Below are 16,367 nucleotides of genomic sequence, written 5' to 3' on the forward strand. Positions count from 1 at the left end.
TCATGAAAAGAGATATACATTTTTATTTGCACATCGATAGGCCCATTCTAAAAGATTAATAGGCAACATGTCTACATAATTAAAGACAAAGATACTTTTGTATCTGATATCCAATATAAGCCAAAATATGTATTGAAGTTTCAATGTATTACTCGTATTTTTTTCTCTTAGACATTTCAATAACATTTCTGCCATGTGTGCTATTTATTTACATGTTATTCTCTGAGTACACAATGCAAAAATAACCATCAGTATCATTACTCTGGCAAATGGCACAGAATTGAAACAGGATAGCAGGGAACCCCATTTTGAAAGCCAGCAAAACCATCAGTTTGTCGTCGGTTGCACATATTCAATCATCATGATTTAGGCTTCAGCTCCGACCCCTATATCGCAGATCAGGCAGTACGGTTAGAGGTGCCAGCAGTGGATCTTGTCGGACCGGTGCTCTCTTGTCTTTCCAGGTATTTATGGGTCATCTATAGGTAATCTAGAGGTCATCGGACTCAGGGATGGGCATAGGTTCCAGAGGCACGGTGGGCAGGATCAGTGGGATGCCGTCGGTTATCCATCCCTGGGCGACCCTGTTGAAGGTGGGCCGTTTCACCCCTGGGTCCTGGAGCTCAGAGTAGTTGGGGAGGTTCAGGTCGATCTCAGGGAGCTTGAACGTGATCCCACTGCTCTGGGGGTCTTTGTCGAAACCACCAAACGGTGTGGCCACCCTGGAAATCAGATGTGGAGATACAAGTGTGAATGCAAAATCAAAATGAAGATCTCAAAACATGTGACGGTTGCATAGAATATAGAAAGCTTTTTTTTTTTATGGAGCGTTACAGTAGTGCATCCATGTAACAGTGAATCTGAACTGTGTTATAAGAAAACCATTTCATTCCATGGAAATGTTTGCAATATCAATGTCATTATAAGTACTGAGTATCCWATCTACTGTGAGTACCATCCCAACCTTGAAATTTGCATACTTAACTCAAAGTCATTGAGAGAAGTGCACGGCTGATGCAGTATGTTCAAGTAGCTCGGAAATCTTTGGCTTAAACTTTGAGTTGTTGAATAGCAGTTGTCTGAAAACTCTCCTCAGAACACCTCACCTGTTAAAGCTCTTGTAGTCAGGAGCCTCTGGTCTGGGCTCAGTGACAGGCATCCTGATATTGAGGGTCTCGGCCAGGTTGGGGTCGTTAATGATAGCCTGCTCCCAAGGGGAGTGGTAGGACTTGGGTATAGCTGTAGAGTTGAATGTCTCTGCAGGGACATCCTTCAAGGGGCCTCCATATCCTGAGACACATGCCAAGAAGATAGGATCGTAAGACCAACAGTGCAGCGTATAGACACTCACTTATCCTATCAACACATTAGTATATCTGTGCGGTTGGACTTAAGTGCGATAAATGATTACTGGCAATTTCTTGCTTGTCGTCCTTGCACAAGAAATGTGAAAAAGTACTAGGGCATTGAGACTGTATTTTGTCCAGACCAGGGTTCCCCAACTGGCGGCCCGCCAAGTTTTTTTGTGTTGAATTTTCATTGCTGGARATAAAAGACTGTACAAACACCAGGAAATCAGCTCCAAGTGATTGTAATTTAAGAAATCTGTTCCCAAGTATTCCCAAGCATTACAGAGAGACACGGGATCATTTACAAATGTAAGCAAGGTTTGAATGATTCTGTTTTAGTCAAATATTATATCTGTTTGGGCTTCGTACAGTCAATTTGCAGTCCACAAATTATTTGTAATTATGTTCCGGCCCCCCGACCATCCGCTCCAGAAAAAAATCGGCTCACGGCTGAATCTAGTTGATGATCCCTGATGTAGACACAGCAAGGTAACAAACARAACACTTTAGTCACTCCGTTGTTAACACCTGTTCCTCCATGCTAATTTCATCAAGACATAACAAAAAAAAATGTACATTTTTGTTTAGAATTACCTGTTTTTATTGCTTGGAAAACAAAATAGGTGTCAAAATGACTGTGGCGGTGCTGTTTTATCAATAGCCACTATAATTTAATAACAGTATAAACTAGAGCAGTGAAAAAAGTGATGTAGATGCAACACTGGCAGATTGAGACAATTTTGTCCATCATTAGCTCATGTCTTAAAATAGTGCACAGAGTAAGTGTGCGTTAATCCTTTGTTGAAAAGTGGGTTGGTCCAGTTGACATGGGTTGACACCATGCTGGGTCATATCAGATTCTATAAGAGTGTTGTGTTTGTATCTCCTGCTGACAATTTAATGCAGGGAAAGGAAATGCTTCTCATGTATCCTGTGTAACGCTCGTCGTTGGAATGAGGTGAGGACCAAAGCGCAGCGTGGTAAGTGTTCATCATTATATTTATTAAACAGAGAACACTAAACAAAATAACAAAGGAGAACGAAACGCAACAGTTATGTCAGGTGACATAAACACAGAACAGAAAATAATATAATCACCCACCACACAGAATGACAAACAGGCTACCTAAATATGGCTCCCAATCAGAGACAACGACTGACACCTGCCTCTGATTGAGAACCATACTAGGCCAAACACATAGAAAAGGACAATAGAACAAAACATAGAAAAAACAACATAGAATGCCCACCCCAACTCACGCCCTGACCAAACTAAAATAAAGACATYACAAAGGAACTAAGGTCAGAACGTGACATCCTGCTTAAAGGCCAGAGGTCTGCTGAGTCACTATGGGGAATTAGACTGGTCCTTAGAGGTAACATGAACATCTAAATAGYGCCTTAAAAATGCATTCACAACCCATTCATAAGCAATACATAAGCAGTTCATAAATGTTCATGTCAACAATTGCAAGACATAGCGTACATATCAATTTCTAGTTGTTGAAAAACAACATTTACTTATGAATGCGGTATGTATGAGTTATGACTGTGTTATGAAGTCCTTATGTAGGATCCCTTCAAGTGAAGCGTTACTCATGCTGAACACTACATAATAATGAAATAAAGATATTTTAATAAGCCCTTATTATTCCCTTAAACTATATTATTCRGCCTTATAAGCATTCATAGATGTTGAATATTGATGTGGTAGCTACATACCRGGTGCAATGCATTCTGGATTTGAAGGGTTTCCTGGGGCGGGTGTGTAAGGAAGTGTTTTTGATCCCTCTTTTGTTTTCGGCACTGTCTACATTCTCAGCTAGAAGATCCCTCTGGAAAAAAATGGAAAGCATTTTGTTATTAGCTAAGCTTGACCCTTTTGCTCAGTTCTGAACCTATCTAATTTCTTCATTTGGGGATTAGCTGCAACGAATTGTTCACTTTGAGTAAATGAGACCCACTAGGTAAATGGGTAGATCGATTACAGGTTTTACGACCATGTTAACTTAGCACACTGAGCTAAAGCTTGGGCATAACAGCAAAGCAAGATCAGCTACCACCAAAATGCCCATCAAAAGACTTGAAATAGCAACTAATTCATGTTTGTTGGCAATGTTGAGAATTGATGTGCAATGTTGAGAACATGGCACTTTATGTGCAATGTTGCTCAATTTGAACAGTTGCCAAAAGTTAAAACAGTCATTTGCAACCAGATCCCCCCCATAGTTGATACACAATCACAATAGAAGTTACTAAATATTTACATGTAACAAATCATTTTTGTCATTTAGCAGTGCTACAGTAGAGTGGCATCTAACCAATGTACATATAATGCATATAATTCAGAAAGTATTCCTACCCTTGACTTATTCCACATTTTGTTGTGTTACAGCCTGAATTCAAAGTTGATTAAATCGTTTTTTTTCTCACACATCTACACACACTATCCTATAATGGCAAAGTTAAAATATGGTTGGAGAAGTTTTTGGCACATTTATTGTAAATGAAATTCAGAAATATCTCACTTACATAAGTATTCACACTTCTGTCAATACATATACCTTTGGCAGCGTTTACAGCTGTGAGTCTTTCTGGGTAAGTCTCTAAGAGCTTTGCACACCTGGATTGTACAATATAGTTGTTGATCATTGCTAGACAGCCATTTTTAAGTCTTGCCATAGATCTTCAAGCTAATTAAAGTCAAAACTGTAACTAGGCCAATCAGGAATATTGAATGTCGTCTTGGTAAGCAACTCCAGTGTAMATTTGGCCTTGTGTTTTAGGTTATTGTCCTGCTGAAAGGTGAATTTGTCTCCCATTGTCTGCTGGAAAGCAGACTGAACCAGGTTTTCCTCTAGGATTTTTCCTGTGCTTAGCCCTATTCCGTTTCTTTTTATCTTAAAAAACTCCCTAGTCCATGTCGATGACAAGCCTGCACATAACATGATGCAGACACCACCATGCTTGAAAATATGAAGAGTGGTACTCAGTGAGGTTTTGTGTTAGATTTTCCCCAAAACYTAATACTTTGTATTCAGGACATAAGTTAAACTGCAACAAAAATTGGCTAAGAAATGAACTTTAAGCGCCTTATTGCTGTCACGATCGTCGTAGTGAGGAGACCAAGGCGCAGCGTGAGAGAAATACATTCTTCTTTTTAATAACGAAGAACACTTAACAAACAATACAAAATGAACGTGACCGCTATAATACTGAGTGCAAACATGCAACATCACATAGACAATTACCCACAATAGCCTAATGCCTATGGCTGCCTTAAATATGGCTCCCAATCAGAGACAACAATAAACAGCTGTCTCTGATTGAGAACCAAACCAGGCAACCATAGACTTTCCTAAARATCTATACTGAACACAACCCCATACACTCTACAAAACCCCCTATACAATACAACCACCCAAGACGAGACAAATACACACAAACATCCCCCATGTCACACCCTGACCTAACTAAAATAATACAGAAAACAAAGATAACTACGGCCAGGGCGTGACAATTGCAAGCAGAATGCATGTTTTGGGATATTTTTATTCTGTGTAGGCTTTCTCCTTTTCATTCTGTCATTTAGGTTAGCATTGTGGAGTAAATACAATGTTGTTTATCCATCCATTCTCCTATCACAGCCATTCAACTCTGTGACTGTTTTAAAGTCACCATTGGCTCATGGTGAAATCCCTGAGAAGTTTCCTTCCTCTCCGCGACTGAGGTAGGAAGGACACCTGTATCTTTGTAGTGACTGGGTGTATTGATACACCATCCAAAGTGTAATTAATAGTCGCGGAGAGGAAGGAAACTACCATTCTCAAAGGATAGTCATTTTCTGCTTTTTACATTTTTTTACCCATCTGCCAATGGTGCGAAGCATTGGAAAACTTCCCTGGTCTTTGTGGTTGAATCTGTGTTTGAAATTCACTGCTCGACTGAGAGACCTTACAGATAATTGTATGTGTAGGGTACAGAGATGAGGTAGTCATTCAAAAGTCATGTTCAACACTATTATTACACAGAGAGTGAGTCRAGGGAACTTGTTATGTGACTTGTTAAGCAAAACGTTACTCCTAAACTTATTTAGGCTTGCCATAATGAAGGGAATGAATAATTATTGACTCGAGACATTTCACCTTTTCATTTTGTATTAATTTGTAAAAATTTCTAAAAACATGATTCCACTTTGACATTATGGGATATTGTGTGTAGTGTCGTGACGTGACTATCATTAGTGTGATGATGGCTATTTTATCAAATCAATTAACTATGTTTAATTATTACGTGATTAAATGTATCATGTAATAATTAACTCATTAGCAATCTTGGGGCACCACGGAAAAAGTTTGTTTAATGAGTTACAGTTTCCCGAATTAACTCAAGAATATATCAGAATATATCGTTATCCTACCAGTCATCCATTAGTTATTATTATTACCCCATATCAGTCTCATTCTGAACAACGTTGACTTCAAATCTGCACGAACCCTAGTCTAAAATGATGATTCAGCAATACACACATTTTTACTAATATTTACTAACTAACTAAATAATCACACAGAATTACATAAACACAAACCCAGGATAGAGTATATGTTGATTACTAACATAATGCAATGAAAAGTCCCTAGTGGACTAACCTGATATGACGGCTTGTTACACAATGGCGAGGGGGTGGGGACAGATATAGAGCGGGAAAGACATTGTACATACAGTTGGATAACTATGCTCATGGGAATGTGAATACTTTGCACATGAACGATTGCTCATTCAAAAATAATTGCAATGTATATATATTTACGCTTGTATTTCTTTGTCATCTCTCTCTGTTGAAATCGCCCGGTCCATCTATYGGGAGTCAGTTCGACAGAAGTCTCTGGTTGTGTAAGTCTCTGGTTGTCCACCAGAGGTCACAATGTCCTCAGTTGTAGTAGTAGTAGGCATTCTTTGTTCTTTAGAATGGATACATCAGACGTACCGCACGGTGTTGAGAGGGAAATGTTCTTCTTTTCTCGTCTTCGGTCGAGTTTCCTAGACTACATTACATGCAGAGCTGCAGGCGGTGCATGTCTTAGTCTTCTTCTTCRCTGTTGAGTTTCAGAGGGTCTTACCATTTCGTATCATTCCGCTCACGCTGTGGTTACGTTGGACTATATTTAAACTGCAACCATTTCAACATGTAGCCARCCCTCCATGCTGTCTGGTGTCAATGGTTGATTATTCAGGGTACAGCTAGAACCACTTTATACACCGACATGCAACCCGGCATGTTTTGGTCTTGTAGTTTTAAATCATTTTACACGCCAGTAGCAACCCGGCAATGTACTGGTCTAATATGTTCATTCTTTAGGAGTCCTTTATAAGCACTCTGGCAAAAGTGGCGTTCCATCCTTTTAGCATAATGTCTGTGCTCACGTGGGCGTGGTTACCGACTGGGTACAACTTCATATGAAAAACAATTATCTCATTTAGAAGGCTAAAGTCACATTTRATCTTCTCACAAATAGTTACATATTTAATCATATAAGTTTTACAACATTTAGATTTAACTCTGACATTTACATTGTGAAAACTCTTAAAGTTACAATGTTTCCATTATGACATGTTTAATGACATCACAAAATAATAAGTGATCTGACATGATTGTTCTTTATGTCCCTCCCGACCATTTCCCACATTCTTTGTGTTAGAAATATTGTTTCATTATCCACTTTGGGATGTTGGAGTTTTGGCGGGAAGAATCTCTTTGTAAGAAAAGGGTTCTTTCCCCTCAATACTGCATGGCAAGGGAGAGAAAGTTCCTGCAAGGCATTTACGACCGTCAAATAACTGGCCAACTCCCCCAGGAGAGGGGGGTCTTGAAACCTTTGATTGACCGGCACCTTTGATCTCCATCCAGGAGGGCAAGTTATGACAGTAGGCCAGTGACAAAAACATCCAAATTTAATCAATTTCAAATTCAGGCTATAACACAACAAAATGTGGAAAAAGTCAATGGGTGTGAATACTTTCTGAAGTAACACACACACACACACACACACACACACACACACACACACACACACACACACACACACACACACACACACACACACACACACTATCTGCAAGCACTGACAAGCGACATACAATTTATTGAGCAAAGTGCTCCAGGAGCCTCTGGCCAGAGTAGGTGCAGGGAAAGGGCACCAGGCACATGTTTCTCCATATCTCCCATGTGTTCTAACACTTTTGTCTGGGTGCACACATCATTATTGCAACCATGAGTCACTCAGAAACATATTTAAAATCCGGTAATATGGATTTTGCACTTTTGGATCCAAGTAAACAATGAAACATAGTTACTGTACTGTAAATGAAAATAATCACAAATACTTTTGAAATCCCAAAGTCCAGAGATCCAATAATGTGATCCCAGGATTCAACCCTTGGACCCTCAACCCATAATATCCTAGATATAATAATAACTGTGTGTCTGATATAATCAGACTCGGCATTACGGGCTGGCAAAACCGGGCATGTGTAAATAGGATTAAGGTCATAAAGTCAATCTCATAACGTCAGTCTCGTCCAAAACTGAGTTTTGTGAGACTGGTCAGGACTGCATTACAATGTAAATTAAGTTTGGGTTTGTTTCAATCCTGCGCACATGCCCACAGCTGGCAGCACAATTAAAATCAATTCGGAGGGCAATCTGATTGTAATGCCTGTGGTAAATGTGGGTTGACTTTGGATATCCCTATGGATATTAGGGACTATCGGTAAATTACACAATTTAAATCAAATCAAATCAAATGTATTTATATAGCCCTTCTTACATCAGCTGATATCTCAAAGTGCTGTACAGAAACCCAGCCTGTATGACATGGGGTTTTACCCCAATCAGCAAGCAATGTAGGTGTAGAAGCATGTGTCACGTTCTGACCTTAGTTCCTTTTTTATGTATTTATTTTAGTTTGGTCAGGGCGTGAGTTGGGGTGGGCATTCTATGTTGTTTTTCTATGRTTTGTTCTGTTGTTAGATTTCTATGTGTTGGGCCTAGTATGGTACTCAATCATAGGCAGGTGTCAGTCGTTGTCTCTGATTGGGAGCCGTATTTAGGTAGCCTGTTTTTCATTGTGTGTTGTGGGTGATTGTTTCCTGTTGTAGTGTTTGTTTCACATTTCAGGACTGTTTCGGTTTTCGGTATTGTTCACTTTGTTATTTTGTATTTTTCAGTGTTCAGTTTTAATAAATTAAAATGGACACTTACCACGCTGCGTATTGGTCCGATCCTTGCTACTCCTCAGACGAAGAGGACGAGAACCGTTACAGAATCACCCACCAACACKGAAAGTGTCATGCGATTGTGGGCATCCAGCCAGGGCGTATTGTGCCGGCTCAGCYTGTCTGGTCTCCGGTACGCCGTTTCGGTCCAGGGTATCCTGCGCCGGCTCTACGTGCTGTGTCTCCGGGGCCCTGGGAGGGTGCAGTGCATCCTATGCCTGCGCTCCGCTCGTGCCGGGCGAATGTGGGAATTGAGCCTAAGGGAGAGGTGCGCGTAGTATGCACCAGATCTCCAGTGCTCACCTACAGCCCGGTTCAACCTGTGCCTGCACTCTGGAGGGTCCGGGCTAGAGTAGTCATCCAGCCTGGGGYAGTGGTGCCAAGGCTGCGCACCAGAGCTCCAGTGCTCCCCCACAGCCCGGTCCTTCCGGTGCCTCCTCCAAGCACCAGGCCTCCTGTAGCGGGCTCCCCAGCCTGGTGGTCCTGTGGAAGCCCCACGCACCAGGCTGTCTCTCCGTCTCCCCCTCCAGGTTCCTCTCCAGGCCCAGAGCTGCCCGTCTGTCCTGAGCTTCCAGAGCCGCCGTCTGTCCTGAGCCGCCTAGCCGCCCGTCTGTCCTGAGCCGCCTGAGCCGCCCGTCTGTCCTGAGCCGCCTGAGCCGCCCGTCTGTCCTGAGCCGCCTGAGCCGCCCGTCAGTCAGGAGCGCCTGAGCCGCCCGGTCGGTCAGGAGCCGCCTGAGCCGCCCGTCAGTCAGCAGCCGCCTGAGCCGCCCGTCAGTCATGAGCGCCAGAGCCGACCGTCAGTCAGGAGCCGCAAGAGTTGCCCTCCTGTCCGGAGCCGCCGGAGTCGCCCTCCTGTCCGAGAGCTGCCAGAGTCGCCCTCCTGTCCGGAGCTGCCCCTCAGTCCAGTGGTGCCCTTTACTAGGGTTTCCAATCCAGGGTCGGTGACGAGGGTCGGCCTCCTAAGGTGTACAGAAGTGGCAGGAGACTAGGTGGAGTGTGGTCCTCGTCCCGCTCCAGAGGCCGCCACCGTGGTAAATGCCCACCCAGACCCTCCCCTATAGGTCAGTTTTGCGGCCGGAGCCCACCCTGCGGGGGGAGGTACTTGTCACCGTTCTGAGGCAGGTGTGTCTTTGGACACTGTACGCCACGCTTGCGTATTTGGTCACAGATCCTGTAACGTTCTTTCGTCGGGGCAAAGAAGGAGGACCAAAATGCAGCGTTGAATGATTTATTCGCATTTTTAATAGAATTACTTTAAACAACGAACAAAAACAATAAAACCAGCAAAAAGTTCTCCGTAACGTGAACCACACAAACACCAGGAAACAGGAACAGGAACAATCACCCACCAACCACAACAATAACAAAACAGGCTACCTAAATATGGCTCCCAATCAGAGACAACGACTAACACCTGCTCTGATTGATAACCATATCAGGCCAAACACATAAAACAGACAAAACTAAGACATACAACATAGGAATGCCCCACTCATATCACACCCTGACCAAGACAAAAACATAGAAACAACAAACGCAAAACTGATGGTCAGGGCGTATAGTACCCCCCCCCCCCCCCCAAGGTGCGGAATCCGGCCGCAAAACCAAACCTATAGGGGAGGGTCTGGGTGGGGACCTGTCCGCGGTGGTGGCTCTGCGCGGGACGTGGACCCACTCCACCATAGTCATTGCCCGCTTCATGGCCTCTTTAGAGCGCAACCCTCGCGCCGACCTTGGACTGGGAACCCTAATAAAGGCCCCACTGGACTGAGGAGCGCCTCTGACTGAGGGCAGCTCCGGACTGAAGGGCAGCTCTTGACTGAAGGGCAGCTCCGGACTGAGGGGCAGCTCCGGACTGAGGGGCTTGCTCCGGACTGAAGGCAGCTCCGACTGAGTGGCAGCTCCGTACTGAAGGGCAGCTCCGGACTGAAGGTGCTCAGGCGCCTCTGGACTGAATTGCGGCTCAGGCGCCTCTGGACTGAAGGGCGGCTCAGGCACCTCTGGACTGAAGGGCGCTCAGGCGCTTCTGGACTGAAGAACGGCTCAGGCGGCTCAACAGACGGCGGCTCAGGCGGCTCAGGACAGACGGGCGGCTCAGGCGGCTCAGGACCAGACGGCGGCTCAGGCAGCTCAGGACAGACGGGCGGCTCAGGCGGCTCAGACAGATGGCGGCTCAGGACAGACGGCGGCTCAGGCGCTCAGGACAGACGGACGGCTCAGCGCGCTGGACAGAAGGGCGGCTCAGTGGCGCTAGACAGGAGGCGGCTCAAGCCTGCCGAGGCGCACTGTAGGCCTGTGCGTGGTGTCGAACTGGTGGTACCGGCTGGGACAGCCACCTCAGGCGAGTGCGGGGAGAGGAACAGGCATACTGGACCCTGAGGCGCACTGTAGACCTGTGTCGTGGAGCCGAACTTGTGGTACCGGGCTGGGAACACGCACCTCAGGAGAGCGCGGAGGAGGAACAGGCATACTGGACCCTGGAGCGCACTGTAGGCCATGTGCGGTGCGGAACTGGAGGCCTGGTACGTGGAGGAGGCACCGGATAGACCGGACCGTGGAGGCGCACTGCAGGTCTCGAGCACCGAGCCTGCCCAACCCTATCAGGCTGAATGCTCCCTGTAGCCATGCCAGTGCGGCAAGGTGGAATAGGCCGCACTGGGCTGTGCTGGCGAACCGGGGACACCATGCGTAGGGCTGGTGCCATGTACCCCGGCCCGAGGAGACGCACTGGAGACCAGATGCGTAGAGCCGGCTTCATGGCACCTGGCTCGATGCCCACTCTAGCCCGGCCGATACGAGGCGCTGCTATGTACCGCACGGAGCTATGCACACGTACTGGAGACACCATGCGCATCTCCTCATAAAACGGTGCCTGCCCGGACCCTCTCTCTCCACGGTAAGCACGGGAWGTTGGCTCAGGTCTCCTACCTGACWTAGCCACATTCCCCGTGTCCCCCCCCCCAAGAAATTTTTGGGGCTGCCTCTCGGGCTTCCAGCCGCGCTTTCGTGCTGCCTTCTCATACCACCGCCTCTCGGCTTTCGCTGCCTCCAGCTCTGCCTTGGGGCGGCGATATTCTCCCGGCTGTACCCAGGGTCCCTTGCCATCCAAGATCTCCTCCCAAGTCCAAAAGTCCTGAACCCGCTGCTCCTGGGTACCACGCTGCTTGGTCCGGTTGTGGTGGGTGATTCTGTAACGTTCTTTGTCGAGCGAAAGCGAGGAGGACCAAAATGCAGCGTGATGATTATCCATTTTAATAGAATACTTTAACAACGAACAAAAACAATAAACCGACAAAATGAACGAAGAKGAAACAGTCCCGTAACGTGAACACAAACACAGGAACAGGAACAATCACCCACAACCCACAATAACAAACAGGCTACCTAAATATGGCRCCCAATCAGAGACAACAACTAACACCTGCCTCTGATTGAGAACCATATCAGGCCAAACACATAGAAACAGACAAACTACACATACAACATAGAATGCCCACTCATATCACACCCTGACCAAACAAAACATAGAAACATACAAAGCAAACTATGGTCAGGGCYTGACAGATCCTTGCTACTCCTCAGACGAAGAGGACGAGAACCGTTACAGCATGGGACAATATATATATTACAATTCTAATAGCTCCAAATTTAAATGACTTAAAAACCTAAGACCAATAATAAATTGTATAAATTAATWTACAAATATTGAWAGCATTTAATGAGAAAAATGAAAGGTGTGAAACATGAACATATTTTCTCATTTACATTTATTGCCGGTCTCTAACTATCACTCCAGATAGGCTATCCAAAGTCAAACTAATTTTGCCACGGTTGCACGCCAGCCGGCTGTAGATAATTGGCTAAATAATTTGACTTACTCTTCCCACCTGCGAATTGCGTTCCATTTCCCTGCCTCATGGTAAATAGCCTGTACTCTGTTTTTTTGTCTTCATTCACTATTTGACAAATGTTAATATTCTCACCCATCAAACTATTTTCAATTTCATCTTGTGTTTACATCTAAAATTATATATGTGACATTATTTTTGATAGGCTACGGTTTAGGTGTAACCTACGGCTGCATTTTCGAATACACTTGTATGCGTAGGCCATATAGTGTCAGAGTCCAAGGCCCGCGGCCACAGCCGGCCACGAGAAGTTTTTTTACCGCCCTGGTGATTCTTGATGTTATTATTAGAACAGGCCGCAGACCGCAGCAAGCCGGCAGCCCGCCAGATCTTTTCACGCGCACCAATAACTACAGTTCCATACAATGTCGAACGTACGCACCGAGCCAGTAGGCTGCTTCCATTTTCAAATATTTATTGGCACAGCAGTCGTCAGCATCCAAGTAAAATTTAACTTCATTAACCCATCAAAAATGGCAAAACGGAAGTGCGACACTGAGAAACCGGGGTGTCAAAACAAGTGGGAGTCGAGTATAGGTTCACGGAGTAGCTGGAAAACCTGTGTGTCTTCTGTGTGGAGAAAGTGTAGGCGGTACTGAAAGAGTATAATCTTGAGACGACATTATGAAACGAAACACGCGGACAAAAACAAAATATGGACATGAACAAAGCTACAAAAAGGCAGAGGAATTAAAACTAGGCCTCAAATCTCGACAGCTCTGTTCAAAAAAAGCCAAAATCACAAGGCCAGGCTGCTGTCAAGGCCAGTTTTATTTTGCAGAATGAAGATCGCTAAAATCAGCCCGCCATTACGGAGGGGATGGCCCCCCGACACAATGCCCCAGCTGCCGCATTCCAGGCTGCTCAAACGTTGTCTATGGCAGGACATACCTGTGTAACAACTGTTTTCTTTGATAGAACCTGAACAAAACATCACACAGAAGTCGACTTACTGCTAACACCTCTCCACTCAATTCTGAGGATTTCCTCAGCTCAGAGCCTTACCCCGAACATTGATGAACTTGTGGAGGACACACACATCATCACCCTCAACCTCAAACAAGTGAACATTAACTGTGCAATTACATATTTAGAGTTTTTACTCAGTTCAAGTTTAAAGTTAAAGTTAATATTTGTTTCACTGCATGTTACTTCTCCTTAAACAAAGTGTTGTTTTGATTAAAGATTTTTGCACTTTATTTTATTGTATTTCAATCCAATTATATTTAAAAAATATTTCAGTTGAGTGGATGATAGCAAAATTGCTATTATTGTTTTTTTCTTTGAAGTAAATTTAAGCCCACTTTTGCTAAAATAGAAAATATAGGTACTGATGGTCCTTGAATACCGGTTTCCTTTCATTTAAGTTGCATGTATGGATTTTATATAAAGGAAATTTGTCTTTGGTCTGTTGAAAATTAAAGATTACTGAGCAAGAGCCATAAGAAAATATATGCTTTATTTATCTATCATATTGGAATAATTTGTTAGGTTTTACAGGTTCAATTAGTTCACTAGACATATGCGTCATTTAAAAATTTTTCAATGAACATTCGAAACAGTCCGCCCTCGAGTTGTAGCTAAATTTTTATTTGCCCTCCTCCATTTGTTGGACTTTGAACACCCCTGTCGTAGTGGACCAATATCTACCTTTTACAAACGCCCAGGTGTTGTTTCTTCTTCTTCTTTTGTGTGTGTTGTGTGTGTGTGTGTGTGTGGTGTGTGGTGTGTGTGTGTGTGTGTGTGTGTGTGTGGTGTGTGTGTGTGTGTGTGTGTGTGTGTGTGTGTGTGTGTGTGTGTGTGTGTGTGTGTGTGTGTGTGTGTGTGTGTGTGGGTTGTGTAATATGAGTTGTGAACATCTTTAATTTCAGGTGCCGTCCATGGATTTCGTCCTAGTGCCGGTCCTGAAGTTGAGTGTAAAACTCTAGTCTGAAACTCTACAAACAAGACCCTGCCTGTCAGAGATTTTTCTGCTCCAGCCTCATAGTGGCGGAACAAGCGTCCTGCAACACTATCCATCTGACCTGTCTATCAAAGGTGTGGCATAACCCAGATGTATGATATTGGTAGTGAATGTGAGTTGTGAGTTGTGTTGTATTTTGTGGTTGAATAAGTCTCCGTATTTGCATCCACTTATTGTTGGTCTTTGGGATAAGAGCGTTTAGATMACTAAATTACACAAATGTACATGTAAAAGTCCTTACACTCAGCTGCACGTTTGCCTCATTTTGGATACTTTCAAACGTGTATTTCTCTGATCTTCGCTGGCGCATTTTGAAAAGACGAGAGCCTCTGTTGGATTGCAGTGACAGCTCCTCCAGCATGATGTCTTTGGGAGTGCTAACCTTTATCCCCAGGTCCATGGTGTCKCCTGGAAAAAGAATTAAAACAAGTTCCAYTAGATGCCCATGACTGACTTTCCATTAAAGGTAGACTCAGCAATGTGACATCATCTAACACAGTAGGGCAACTTCCTGTTTACAGACATAAATAACAARAGAATGTAAATATGTCCAAAACCGCCATTATTGGTTCTTTGCAATTTGTGCCATTCTTTGAGATATYCCCATATTAGGATGAGCTAATAGTGCAGTTTTGGCAGTCAGATTTTGTTATTGGGCATTGTAAACCGGATGTCATCCAGCTGTATAATGATGTCATATATGGTGATCTCATGAGTCTACTGCTCTAAAAGTAAAGCAACTGTGACCTTCAAGATTCCCCCAAGACGGTATTATTATATCTTAGTTGCACAAAATATATCGTCTCCCTAAATATATACAGTATATATTTTTTTTCTGACACTCTCCCTAAGACATAATGTACATAGCAAGCATTTTTGATCATTTATGATTACAGCGAGACCTTTATCAGAGGAAAAGTTCATTAGCATTATTACTCTGATATTATCTGAAGGGATAATATCAATGACATGTCGTTACTTCAAAATGCTTTCTGCTGAGCAATTAGCATGCCTAAATCAAACGAACGTAGCMTCATACCAAGCTGTATAGTAAGCATCACAATATGATAAAAGGTTGCACGTGTATAATAATAATTGGTTGCCTCAATATACAGTATACTGCAATAGTTAATTCTACATTGTATGGTTATTAAACAAAATTGTGCGTTGAGTTGATTTAGGCATGCTCTTTGGACAATGCAACCACAGCCTTGTGAATTTCCATTAATTGGCACTCAACAGTGCTAACGCTACGTGCTATTTGCGAGTTCTAGAAAGTCTAGGTGAATTTTGTGAATTTTCAACTCCGATTGAGACAAGTGCAGTCTTACAATTTTGTATGTATTATTTCTTATTGAATTCAATTTGTATTATGTTATTGTTCCTATTACTTATTGAAGGCTGAACATGATGCTGCTTCAATGAGCTATACCCAGACAGAATGTACTTCAGCTGTCGCAAACCCTCACAGTCCCCTAAATTGCTACGAGCAGTTGTCCAACTCTGCCCTCCACAACTCCCCACCTCACCCGCCGCAAAATAACAGTTTCAAAAGGAGAACGACAGAAGGATTTGTTGCCATAGGTAGTAAAACATCCCRGTTAGCTTTTTATGGCAACCCCTAGAGAAACGGCCCTGACATGTTCAACCCGGATATGAATGACTGCCCTCCACCAGAAGAAGTTTGATTCTCTTTGCTGTTGAGGCTGTCGTTGAGCCCTGGCCCAGATCATACCATTGGCACAGTGGACGTCTCGAGAAATAGCTGCTGCATGCATCMTCCTCTCTCCAGCTGGCATTGTACAGAATTGCGACATTGTGGCTTTGGGAAGGGTGGCACACGATTTGCCRCTGGGCACTGGAAACACATAA

At 43.9% G+C, this 16,367-nt stretch overlaps 1 pseudogene; it reads right to left on the reverse strand.

Annotated features, from left to right (window-relative positions):
• Positions 1-16,350, reverse strand: LOC112068702 (myozenin-2-like; annotated as a pseudogene).
• Positions 16,351-16,367: the final 17 nt, after the last annotated feature.

Source organism: Salvelinus sp. IW2-2015, unplaced genomic scaffold (assembly GCF_002910315.2).
Source record: "Salvelinus sp. IW2-2015 unplaced genomic scaffold, ASM291031v2 Un_scaffold649, whole genome shotgun sequence".
NCBI lineage: Eukaryota > Metazoa > Chordata > Actinopteri > Salmoniformes > Salmonidae > Salvelinus > Salvelinus sp. IW2-2015.